This window comes from Petromyzon marinus, chromosome 30 (assembly GCF_048934315.1).
Source record: "Petromyzon marinus isolate PM22_M1 ecotype Great Lakes invasive population chromosome 30, UKy_Petmar_22M1.pri1.0, whole genome shotgun sequence".
NCBI lineage: Eukaryota > Metazoa > Chordata > Hyperoartia > Petromyzontiformes > Petromyzontidae > Petromyzon > Petromyzon marinus.
Window position 1 is genome coordinate 10,306,715 of NC_133696.1, and position 12,822 is coordinate 10,319,536.

Here is a 12,822-nt window from a genome sequence, read left to right on the forward strand (position 1 = left end):
ATGAATTCCTGCAGTCACGAAAGCTTTAAGTCATTATTTATCCCTTCTGTATAGGATAGAGCGTTGCCTCCTCGCACGCGAGAGTATTCTCCAGATGCTCCGATTTCCTCTCACACGCATAGCACTCATTAATTGACCGAAAACATCTTAATATACAGAGGACAATAAAGCTTGGTTTAATTGTTGATGCCGACTCACCCTCTGGCTGTCACCCAGGTAATCTGGTCCCTCTTCGATCTTGGGACGCAATCTTCGCTATTTAAAACTAAACACTTATTTTGGACACATGAATCACACATTGACCGTGTCAAGTATGCACACTATGTGTCCTAATCACTCATAAAGCAATCAAAGTTTTTTTTTTTTACACCACGTGTATGTTTTTTTTTATATACAGCACATGCTATGCAGATTACTTGGAGAACGCTCATGAAATATCACTTCTACAGTGAGGGAAACAAGTATTTGATCACCTGCTGATTTTGTACGTTTGCCCACTGACAAAGAAATGATCAGTCTATAATTTTAATGGTAGGTTTATTTGAACAGTGAGAGACAGAATAACAACAAAAAAATCCAGAAAAACGCATGTCAAAAATGTTATAAATTGATTTGCATTTTAATGAGGGAGATAAGTATTTGACCCCCTCTCAATCAGAAAGATTTCTGGCTCCCAGGTGTCTTTTATACAGGTAACGAGCTGAGATTAGGAGCACACTCTTAAAGGGAGTGCTACTAATCTCAGTTTGTTACCTGTATAAAAGACACTTGTCCACAGAAGCAATCAATCAATCAGATTCCAAACTCTCGACCATGGCCAAGACCAAAGAGCTCTCCAAGGATGTCAGGAACAAGATTGTAAACCTACACAAGGCTGGAATGGGCTACAAGACCATTCCCAAGCAGCTTGGTGAGAAGGTGACAACAGTTGGTGCGATTATTCGCAAACGGAAGAAACACAAAAGAACTGTCAATCTCCCTCGGCCTGGGGCTCCATGCAAGATCTCACCTCGTGGAGTTGCAATGATCATGAGAACGGTGAGGAATCAGCCAAGAACTACACGGGAGGATCTTGTCAATGATCTCAAGGCAGCTGGGACCATAGTCACCAAGAAAACAATTAGTAACACACTACGCCGTGAAGGACTTAAATCCTGCAGCGCCCGCAAGGTCCCCCTGCTCAAGAAAGCACATATACATGCCCGTCTGAAGTTTGCCAATGAACATCTGAATGATTCAGAGGACAACTGGATGAAAGTGTTGTGGTCAGATGAGACCAAAATGGAGCTCTTTGGCATCAACTCAACTCGCCGTGTTTGGAGGAGGAGGAATGTTGCCTATGACCCCAATAACACCATCCCCACCGTCAAACATGGGGGTGGAAACGTTATGCTTTGGGGGTGTTTTTTCTGCTAGGGAGACAGGACAACTTTACCGCATCAAAGCGACGATGGACGGGGCCATGTACCGTTAAATCTTGGGTGAGAACCTCCTTCCCTCAGCCAGGGCATTGAAAATGGGTCGTGGATGGGTATTCCAGCATGACAATGACCCAAAACACACGGCCAAGGCAACAAAGGAGTGGCTCAAGAAGAAGGACATTAAGGTCCTGGAGGGGCCTAGACAGTCTCCAGACCTTAATCCCATAGAAAATCTGTGGTGGGAGCTGAAGTCAGCCTTGAAACCTTAATGACTTGGAGAAGATCTGCAAAGAGGAGTGGGACAAAATCCCTCCTGAGATGTGTGCAAACCTGGTGGCCATCTACAAGAAACGTCTGACCTCTGTGATTGCCAACAAGGGTTTTATCACCAAGTACTAAGTCTTGTTTTATAGAGGGGTCAAATACTTATTTCCCTCATTAAAATGCAAATAAATTCATAACATTTTTGACATGCGTTTTTCTGGATTTTGTTGTTGTTATTCTGTCTCTCACTGTTCAAATAAACCTGCCATTAAAATTATAGACTGATCATTTCTTTGTCAGTGGGCAAACGTACAAAATCAGCAGGGGATCAAATACTTTTTTCCCTCACTGTACATTGGTTGTTTCAAACTATTTCAAATATTCCGATGTATGTTGAACTTCTTCCATACGTAGACAACCGTGCTAAGGACAAAAACTAAACACAAAACAAGTAGTTCTCAAGGAATTCATTTTCAATCGAGATGATTTTAAACTGCATAGCTCCCAGTGGTTTCCTAACATCGGACGGAAGAGCGTTCCAGACGGCCGCAGAAGCGCATCTGAAAGCGCACGATGCAGAGTAAATAAGTGATGTGTAATTTGAGTGTCAAATGAAGATCATACGAAATCTAAAATGCTTATTACAGATCAGCTTATATATGTGTGAAACTATAAACGGTAAAGGTTTTGCTCGTGCCAATGCAGGAGGAAGGACCTCCTCTAGCAGTAATTTGGTCGACTTTTCCACGCTCGCCAGACATCTCGGAAGAGGGGTGAGTACCCACACTTTACCCAACCACGTGTGACCTTTTGACCGACTGACTGTTGTCTACCCAACCGCTGGGTGGACAGAGGCAAAGAGTATTTTGTAAACATGAACGATCGTTTCAGCTGCCAGGCTGGTAGCTGGGAGAGCCGGACCTGTGGACTGCGAGCCGAGTGTAATAACCGTTAACGACGTTAAAGATATGGATGCATGCGGAGTATATGGAGGTGCGGGCTATCTGAAATTTGTTTTACACAAAACGCTATTTTTGCGGGGTATATGCGTCTGCGGGTTATATGCGTTTGCGGGCTATATGCGGGAAAATAGGTACATATTTGAAATGAATGGATAGCGTGATGGTGCCCCACAACATTACAGAATATCGCGTAAGCATTGGCACAGAGATTGGCATCGAGCAAAATGGCATTGTTGGGCCACTGGTGCACCAATGAGTAAAACAATATCAGCACAGGATTGGTGGCGATATTACAGCGAGAATACAGCATACATTGGGCCAATTAGTCTTTTTTTAAGTTGCTGAGCACAGGCCGAAGTTTCGAAAACGTCAAGGATCCAGCAACAAAAATGCTGCACTACACTACAGTGTACATCGCAGTAAATTCATATTGTTATCCACAGCTATTTAGAATAGCAGGGACATTAGCGTACAGCACAATACATTAATCGTATTATGTACGATCACCCACAGTTTTTTTTTGCGTGGATGCAAGGGGTCATTTTCAAGCGTGGTAACTCTTCGTTCTCAACATTTGCTTATCCGTTAGAAGGTTCCGTGCCGACTCGGGGGGCCAAGGTGAGTCCCCGTGTAGTGGCAGACGGGACGAGAGGAGGGCGTGCGATGCGGAAGTTTCTCGAACACAAACGCGGCAGACAACTCTTCGTCTGTGGGCTGAGGAGGGTTTTGAACGAAAGGCGGCGGGGACGTACCCATTGCGACGTATCTATTTTGACTATGCTCCCCCGGCGAACACGTGTTAAGTGCGTCCACTCTTTCGATTGTTTGCTGAGAATGTGAGATGTTTGTCAATTTGGTTTCATTCTCTTCCCGCGCACCACCGTTTTCGCGCAGACGAAGCTCCCTTGAAATATTTTCATCACGGTTCGTGGAGCAGTGGATTCCTCCTAATTGAGTAGAATTTTTGCCATCAGGTGTAATATAAATGTCTCCATTTGACATGCAATTTACATGCATTTTCGCTGTTTTTTATATGTTCCGGATATATTTCAAGATGGTTTAAATCTGCGGATGGCAAATATGTTCTATGTCAGTGGATGGCAACTTGCGGAGTCCAACAATGCGACCAGGATGATACACTGACCCCTTGGTAACCACTCTTTATGGGGGTAGGGGAGATAAGGGGGATGATGTTTCTTCAGATGTTCTGAAAAGATAAAGATCGCACCACAAGTTCATGATAAGCATAACGTCAACGAACACCAGGGCTGGTTTTAATTAATCTGGTTACCTGGGCAAATATGATATTTGCGTATTGTAATATCAACAGGGTACAACAGTTTGAAAGCTATCAACAGTTAAATGATCGTAATATTAATTCCGTTCATTCACCCACGACAGTCTCCTCTCACTCAAGGCGTTTCTTTAGCAGGGACCTGCATTGGAATGTATAACCGATGTTTTAATAGAGTGTTCTGCCACTCATCAATAAAATGTCAAACCATAAAACTACTTGTGGTAGGGTTTCCCCTTCCCTTTTCAAGTTGCTGTTACCACTCGGGGTTTTGCACCTTTGTTGGCCTCCACTGTAACTATACCGTGCGTTTCCAAATGTCTCCGCGATCCAAAGGCAATGCTGAACTCTGAGCATATATCTGCTGTGAAGTGTTGCTCTGTTGGATTTCCCATGCGGAGGTGGATCTAGAAAGTTCCCAGACAGGTGGGTGGGTGGGGCGGTGATCCAGAAAATTCAGGCTTGTTAAATGTGGTACTACATAAATAATAAACATTTATTACATTTTCTACAGTAAATACCAATAATGTCCCATGCAGAGGCGGCTCTAAAACGTTTGGGGTCTCTAAAGTTGTGGTGGGCAGGGGGGGGGGGTGCAGAGGGGGATTTCCCCCTCCCCCTGGACATACCACTGTTTTCATGTGTACATTGTTGAGATGTTCACCTGCCAATCACGCCATGACAATCAGCACAACACGACGTATTCACTCAAGTGGCATTTCCTTTTGAGTTTTATGTATTATTATAACATTTTCGGAAAATCCATCATCGACAGGACATCGTAAGATAAATTTTCTTGGCCAGTATTGTATTGTGTAACAGTGAATGTGTGATGCCTCGGAACACATTTATTTATGTATATAATACATTTTGATAAATAATATTCAGCTTATTTGTTCAAACCAAGGGCTGCTACACACCCCTGTTACATACCTGTCAACCCCTTGTCAGTGCGTACCTTATTACAGACTTATGCAGACCTTATTGGTCACCCCGTGCCCTTAGAAATCTCAACGTCCATCCTACAAAGTCCCATCACAAGGGAGAAACACAAACAAACGTCCGCACCCATCCTGCGTACTGCCCTTGAGCATAGGTCGGGCTCCCCCACTCTTTCAAATGTCTGCCTGTCGGCGTCGCGAATGTCGCCTTCTTTGCCCCAGAATGTAACGCTGCCGATGTCGCTGTGCTGTGGCGTGGCTTGTGTTTGGGAAACCGGACGTGGAAATGTAGCTTGTGTGCATGATCTGTACCAAGAGCCTCTTCATTCTGGATCAAATTTGTCGGCTGCTACGGGGATTGCTACTCTCCAGAGTAAAAAAAAAAGCTGTCCCACGATTTTTTTTATTTAGCGGTACGATCTTTTCTGCCCGTATTGAAATGGCTGTACGCCGTATGGACCTGAAAACTAAATTTCCCTGCACAAAAATACGGATAAACCGTATGGGTTGACAGGTATGCTGTTACTAGACCTGAATCGGTATTTAAAATTCCATATTCCTATGAAGAGGGCACTTCAATAATGTTGAACAAATTTGTGAATATCCACAGCATATAACCGACGTTTTCAACCCCATAGGGATGATTGGCTGAGTCTATTCACAACAGGGATTTAAACTAAAAGTCTGATGATTGAGGGAGATGAGCTCCAACCATGCTACAACAAGCTGAATAATCATCTGATTATAGGTTGTGTCGTGGGCAGTAGAGTGCAGGTCAGAAACATCCTTTGCTGTAATATACCTCTCTGTGTCGCTGACCCGGATTGATCAGCGTGGTGAAGTATGGTCAAATAACACGGAAGACGTGGGGTATGCTCTTATCCAGCAAGTGGATTATTGAAATAGCTGTAGATGCGTCAAAAATCAAACAGACACATACATACAATATTAGCCTTTTCATTAAAATGCCTGAAAGTAATGGAATCACAATTCCCATCTGCCTATTTGTCTTTCAGCACTGTGGCGACCGTAATTCTATTTTTTATTATTAAATAGAACACTTTTGTCAGTCTAATGAGAATATTTTGGCAGATGCCAACCATCTTGAAACAAAATGGCGGCCATTTGTGCCCTCAAATTCAGGAAGGGGAGAAGTCAACTTCGACTCCTAGAAGAGCTTTCAATAAATATTACATTTGGAACGAATATAGTTCCCGAGAACAATCTCATAACTGCTATTTTGCGTTTCGGGTCTGGGCCCCCAAATACACCTTCATCTATTGTTGAAATAACAATGATTACAGTATAAAATTAATCGGAGCAGTTAATGCTTGATAGCACTCAGAGGAAGTTCCATTGTGTTTACATAAATAATTACACGCACTTGTTTAAGGTGAAACATTATTTAACACAATTTTATTAAAATATATAACATAACAGAGAGATTAACACAGCACTTCCTTCAGGAGATATTTTACAAATGCCACCTGAACTGGCAGTTGTAACTGTAACCCCGTACAATGTCAACAATATTCTTAGTTTTTTCGGTAAAGTCACGTTATTGTTTTATATATATTTTGTTATTTTGTTGTTTCTCTTCAACGTGACTTTACCGAAAAAACTAAGAATATGAATTACTGCAGTCACGAAAGCTTTAAATCAAAATGTCAACAATGTTAGGTATTGCATCCAAATTTTTAGGCTTAGAGTTATTCATTTCTATGCTCGCGTGCAACGAAACGTGACGTCAACGACAAGTGCCTATGTGTTAGCAAGCACATTCGGAGTAGCTATACAAATAACCATTAACCTCAGTCGGCTTCACATATACACACACATAAACAGTATAAACATTATTTTGTGAAGATGTGTTGGCAGTTGTGTACACTACTATTATTTTAAATAACCCTGCCTTTAAAGAAAATAATATATGTAATAGGTGTAGTTGGTAATAGCCCTTCTTCATAAGCACTAGAAGTATATAAATTACATAAATCATGTGCTATGAAAAAGGGCTATTGCCCAAAACGTCATATTTATTTATTTAAAGGTAGGGTTATTCACAGAAATGTTGAGTTTCTAAAACAATATGAGGTTAAGCTGAGATAATTAATTGCACACAAACATTACTATTATAACTATTAAGCCGAGGTAAAATTGCACGCAAAGTTACGCGTTGTGTACGTTATATCTGTAATGTTCAGTGTGTTTATACGATTCTGTGATCAGTACATATTCAAATGTAACACAATGAAGACGTGTAAGTAAAAATAAAGACGTACCAAAGTTACATATATATTGTAAAAAAAGCTTGTCAAGTGCAATTTATTACTCAAACCCATATATATGTTTCTTTTTAACACTTGCCCTTGACATTTACAGGAGCACTCTGTATCCAGCACGACTCAAACAACGCGGCGTAGTGCCACACTGTGCCCACTTACCTGTCTGCCCTGACTTTATTCTCTCATTGTCGGCGTGGCGGCGCGGAGGGCCTCACTCAGCAGTGGATTGACAAAGGGCTCGAAATTATTTATTTTAATTCAGATCTGCTCAGCGCAGCCGATCACCCTGTTTCCCCATTCAATGGTCACGATTTGAGAGGTTTGCTTCAATGTGTCACTGTTCTTAGGCACTGCTATGCATGGATACACAGGCTAGGTCATGCTAATACTCGTATGGCGTGGAAACCAGTGACCAACCAGAAACATTGTCATTGGTTTTTTTTTCAATCGGGCAGTGTCAGCCCCCGTCCGCGTGTACACGGCTACGTCAGCTCCATCGCTGTCACTACCCACGCAGGGAGTGATGGAGTGGCTCCATCTGACATTGGTCGCAACCTACCGCTCGCTCAGAGGTCTCCCACCTACTCCTCTGAGAACCAAAGTCCACTTCACAATAAACAAAAAAATGAGTTTACACTTCGTCGTCAAGCATACAGCATTCTTAGATTGCATCATTTTAGCAGCATCGGTCCATTATGACACGCAAATTCTGGCTTCTCATCGGTTAGCCAGGCTTGCTTGAACCAATGCTTCGTGACCGTTTCCAAGGAACATGGGTCATATTCAAACGCAAAATTGTATAATACATAGCGCAACATAATAATTGACATCACTTTGGCGAATATAAGTAACAGAATATATAAAAGCAGACAACATATATGCAATATATCTCTCTCCACCCTTTTGTGAAACCAGGGACTTTCCCGGCATAGCCTGCAAACAAAACGTGTGGTATGGCCACCGCCCCCATCACACAAATCGTCTCACGAAGCCCTTGGAGATGTCACGTGTACTCACCAGGGATAAACATAGCACAGGTTAGGAACTTTGAATGACATTAACAATCTCATATGCATGCGTTTAGATGACTTACATCATTTGACTGCTTTAAATTTGAACATGATAAGCAACTTCGTTGAGATATCATTTTAGCCAGATCGCTTCTGAAAAAAAGTTATAAAACTCAGTGAGCCTGACCTGGTAAAAGAAAAAAAACCATAGTTGTTCTTTTTTACTTTATGATGAAGCCCCGACAGACATAACGTGTACCCACTCGGGGTAAACATACCACAGCTCAGTGAGCTTTACCTGATAAAGTAAAATAGTTTAGTTTAATTTGTATATTTGTTTCAGTGATTCGCTTACCTTTCCTATACTCTTCACGCCTATCGTGTTATTATATTGTTGTTGTTGTAACGTTCTGACCCAACCCATCAGGACGTCTATGAAAAACAGCTTTATAGCTCATCGGATTCCTCCAGTATAAATAAACATTCATGTTCTGATAATCTGAAACCACCACCCTACAGTGGATTGGTGGCATCAAGACAGGGATCACACACAGAGCAGTAATCCGTGAGTAACAATACAAATTGGAAGGACAGCCCTTGTGTATAAGCACAGAGACAACGGAATCTTCAGCATTGCCTCAAAACAGAAAATATTGCTTAAGTAGATCCACGTTTTGGACAGTGACCCTTTTTAAGGCAGGCAAGCTAAGAAACATTGTCCTACATGTGTAGCTACCTGTTGATACTGTATATATAAACATATACGTACGTATGTTACAATGGCCATGGTTATACGTTTTTTTCAACAATATAAACATGCAAATAACGTTTGCATGTTGATAAAAGGAAATGCATACCAGCGTGTTCAAACGTGTGCACTGTCACCTCCTAGAAATGAAACGTGGTAATCCCCCCAAGGTTAAAATAAAGTTATGATAATGTGATCTCCATTTCCTCATCAAACACCGGAGGTAGATCAAGATAGAACATTCTCACTCAAATCTAAAGAGTCGTACACTGAGGTCGCAGAGCATTCCAGTATCTGATATACAAAAAAAATACGTGACAATCACTGTCAAGTTCGAGCGAGGATGTGTACACTATATGCAAATAGTTTTTTTGTTTTGGATACACCATTGATGACCTGTCAGTGCAGTTCGGTGAGTAAACACTGCACTATATATTGTCGGGACACAGAAGTCCCCAGTGGCGGGTCAAAGGGGGAGGGATATCAATCTTTCTGAAAACTCAACGCATTCGTCAATAACACTGTGGCCTTCAAAGGACATATAATAGATAATAGGTGACGTTTTGGGGCAATGGCCCCTTCTTAATATCAAACAATGCAAATAATAGAGAGGCCAGAGAGGTAGAAGCCAGAGAGTTAGAGTAAATATTATGTTTGCATGTTTTGCCACAAGTACGCACAGTTAATGCAGACTTGGTGTCTTTCAAAACGGTGTCTATTTGGTGTTGAACATCGTAACACCTGTTTGATTGCCATAAAGGGTAAAGCCTATTATTGTACTTTTCATCATTTTGATACAAGCAAAAAAGTTCCCATAGAGGGAATATTATTTGAAGACTGCACGATACACCATGCGGACTGTTAAGAACGAGGCATACCACCTATGAAACGTGGCTATCACAAACGTCATTACTACTTCTCATATCCTAAGGAGTTACAAAACATACCTCCAACTTTTTAAAGGAACCACGCCTATGTATGTCAAACTTCTTTCGCACCGTACGTAGCCAACCGTGCTAATCGGAGGTGCGGGAAAGGAGAACTACACACAAAATAAGCAGTTCTCAAGAAATGGAATTTCAATCTAGAATGACAAGTGCATAGTTCCCAGTGGATTCCTAATGTGGGGCGGAAGAGCGTTCCAGACGGCCACAGAAGCGCATCTGAAAGTGCCACGCGATGCAGTGACCCGTCTTAGTTTGACGTGTGTTCCGCAGCAGCAAAAAAGCCTCGGCAATCTGCTGGGGCACGGATCAATGTGAAACATCAGCAACACTTGTGTGTTCACCTAAGCCGATACACCAGATGTTCCTTGTTCATGTTTTCGCTTGTTGCGGTTGCACCCGAGTCAAGGGCCGCATGGCTCACAGGGCTAGACCTAATAAATGAAACTGAATAATTTGTGGGTGGGGTAGAAGCCAGTGGCTGGGAATCCAAAGGAGATCATCAGGTTCACGGCGCAGCACAATAACCGCAGCATCCACACCTTGCCCTCAAACAATGTGTGGCGGCCTTGGATACCAATAACTCTTCTCTCACATCCATAAACAGTGAAATCAGACATCGAGCGTTGTATTTCGGGTACTTCCCCTCTCCAATGACCTTTGTAATTGTTATGCATTAAACATCAGATGCCATTACGCCTCTCATCTATGCAAGCTCCCCCATTATATGCTCATTATATTGTTTTGCAATTCAAGTTAACGCAGGAACACCCAAGTCAATTTTCTTTGAGTGTTTGACGATTAATTTTTGGCACATCATAAAATAAATAAGCAATGATTTTTTTAAATTAAAAATAATATTTTTTTACCAGGTCAGGCCCACTGAGCAAAATGGCTCTTTTTTCAGAAGCGATCTGACCAAAAATGATAGGACAACGAAGTGGCTTATTACGTGGAAATTTAAAGCAGCCAAATACTCAAAAAATTTTGCTAATTTACTCGTGCAGTAGAATTGGGTTAATGTATATGGGTTTCATGAAACAATGTTTTGCAGAAGCATCTGTTAAGCAAGGTGAACTCTGGGCAGGTTTTTAAATTCTTAGTCTAACCAGCACAGTCAGGCCTGTTACATGAACTCTACAGTTATTTTATTCTATTAATCATGTATTACCCACAATCCACGACAACAGAAATGTCTTGACAATTGCAGAGCACACCGTGGCTTTATACCGATACAGGTTTTCGTCATCATCTAAGCTGTAAGGTCCTAATGACTGTCAGATAGAGGAAGTTTTAAAGGTTAGTTGAACAATGGAGCTCAAAGCTAGAAGGTTCGAATGGTGATTAATGAATTTGTATCGAGTACCCTGGGTAGATCCCAAGGAGAGAGGTCGGAATTATTCGGCAGAATCTCAGGTCACATTGCTCACTAGAATCAAGTGACAAGGGGAGAGGAGATTACCAGGGCCCCATTAATAGGAATATGAAGAGCTGAGACCGCTGCTTACCTGTACCATAGTTTGTGTGGTGTGTATATTATCTGTGAATCATCTTCTAGATTCATCTTAGTAGGAGGTTCTGTATCTACTGTGGTACGTCTAGGTCTCTAGTGTCACGATTGAAAAGTGTGGAAGTTGTGATTTGAGTTTGCCCTGGGATAACACTTCTGGGAGTGAACAGCATCCCATTGGGCTCTTCTCTGTGTATGTTGAACTTCTTTCGCACCTTACGTAGCCAAGCGTGCTAATCTGGAGGTTCGAGCCACGTCAGAGAAGCCTACTGGCTGTGACACAGCGTTATTAACACGGATCTCTTTCAAGATGCAACAACAAAATGTTTTCGATTTTATTACCCACACTCTACCATCACAACCAGGGCCACCGCTGTTGATACGTAAACTCCTTTATATCCTCGGTTCGTTCGGTAAAGTCACATAGAAGGGAAACAATAAAATAATAAAAATATAAAACAATAAAATTCTCACGACGTCTCGACTGCAACACAAGCAATCATCATCAGGTGTGAAAAACCACAGCAAAAATGTTCAAATTTTCTTGCTGTGTTTTTATACACCTGATGATGATTGCTTGTGTTGCAGTCGAAACGTCGTGAGAATTTTATATAAAAACCACAGCAAAAATTTTCTAAATTTCTTGCTGTGTTTTTTTACACCTAATGATGATTGCTTGTGTTGCAGTCGAAACGTCGTGAGAATTTTATTGTTTTATATTTTTATTATTTTATTGCTTCCCTTCTACGTGACTTTACCGAAAGAACCGAGAATATGAATCCCTGCAGTCGCGAAAGCTTTAAATCAAAATGTAAACTCTTTTGTCAAGGCTCTCTCCTCCTCCCACCCAGCTTAAAATACGCTAAGCTTAGCAGTGTTCATTAAGACGCTGTCTTTCCGACAGCTCTGTTTCTTCACCTGAGGACGGCTGCTTGCGTTGTGGCCGAAACGTTGTGAGAATTGAATTATATTGTTTTATTTGTCTCATTTTATTATTTCCCTTCTACGTGACTTTATCGAAAGAACCAAGAATATTTTCAGTTTTTGTTAATTTGTCACAACCACTTGATTTCCCACAAAGTAGTTCTCAAATTACAGGAATTGAAGTCACCTCCATAAGTTCGACAGCACGTACCATAAGCATGACTCGTTTTAATGGACGAATCATTACATTCCTAGAGATGATTGGATGTGAATTTTGAAAACAGCAACATTAAAAGTACAAGTATTTGTATCAAGTTTGATCCAAGGTATTTTCATATTAAATGGTGGGACCGATTTGCCTTTACACGTGTAATGACAGGGTGACACCTGCCGGCCTGTAAGGGTAATTACGGTTATAGCTGCATTACATAATGCCTTATTATGAAGGGGCGTATCTGGGGTAAAGGTCAAGGGTGGAGTCAGTCGAGAAGCTCCGGGAACCATCCCGAAGGTTCTATA

At 41.6% G+C, this 12,822-nt stretch overlaps 1 long non-coding RNA gene across 1 annotated transcript; it reads right to left on the reverse strand.

The window, feature by feature from the left end:
- Window positions 1-307: 307 nt before the first annotated feature.
- Window positions 308-8,977, reverse strand: LOC116947604 (uncharacterized). Its single transcript, XR_004403699.2, has 3 exons — window positions 7,327-8,977; window positions 5,685-5,788; window positions 308-3,854 (listed from the first exon to the last, which is right to left on the reverse strand). It is a non-coding gene; the product is annotated as an uncharacterized LOC116947604 (long non-coding RNA).
- Between the last annotated feature and the right edge of the window lie 3,845 nt (window positions 8,978-12,822).